This window comes from Dasypus novemcinctus, chromosome 9 (assembly GCF_030445035.2).
Source record: "Dasypus novemcinctus isolate mDasNov1 chromosome 9, mDasNov1.1.hap2, whole genome shotgun sequence".
Lineage (NCBI taxonomy): Eukaryota > Metazoa > Chordata > Mammalia > Cingulata > Dasypodidae > Dasypus > Dasypus novemcinctus.
The window spans coordinates 19,991,727-19,992,485 of NC_080681.1; the positions used below are offsets into that span (position 1 = coordinate 19,991,727).

At 36.2% G+C, this 759-nt stretch overlaps 1 non-coding gene across 1 annotated transcript; it reads right to left on the minus strand.

The window, feature by feature from the left end:
- Nucleotides 1-257: 257 nt before the first annotated feature.
- Nucleotides 258-364, minus strand: LOC111761333 (U6 spliceosomal RNA). Its single transcript, XR_002794733.2, has one exon. It is a non-coding gene; the product is annotated as a U6 spliceosomal RNA (small nuclear RNA).
- Between the last annotated feature and the right edge of the window lie 395 nt (nucleotides 365-759).

Here is a 759-nt window from a genome sequence, read left to right on the forward strand (position 1 = left end):
GGAGCAGCTAAAAGCTGAAGAGTTGAGTTCCAGGAGCTGGGCTCTGGGAGATGGTGAGCCCAGAGGAGAAGGCAGAGACCTCAGTAGAGGCTTCCCACCATCTTGCTTCAAAATGTGGCATCATGCCAGGATCAACAACTGACTTTGGGGAGAAAGCATCTCTGATAGTGTATTTTTTTTTTTTAATCATCTTTTTAAAAAGGTGATAGATCACACAAAACGTTACATTAAAAAAAACATAAGAGGTTCCCATATACAAAAATATGGAACACTTCATGAATTTGCGTGTCATCCTTGCACAGGGGCCATGCTAATCTTCTCTGTATCATTCCAATTTTAGTATATGTGCTGCCAAAGCGAGCACCTATGGTGTTTTGATTTGAATATTTCATGGCCTTGGTACTGTAAGCTTTTACTGTAATAAAATTCCCATTATAAAAGCCAACCCATTTCTGGTATTTTGCATTGGCAGACCTGTGGGAAACTAAGATTACTTGAAACAGATCTTCAAAATTTTATTCATATTAAAATCTATGTGAGATGATTTATGCTTTGAGATTAGAGTTGCTATATAAATTTAATTAATGTTTTTTCATCACACCTTAAATATAATCTGTGTTATCAAACTAGTAATATCCTTTGAAAATATAGAGCTATCACTTTAACCATTAATGATAATATACAAATATATTGTGGCATATACTACTTTGCGTTTTCGCCCCAACACTTCCTGTTCTTTCCCCCTCCCCAAATTGCTGC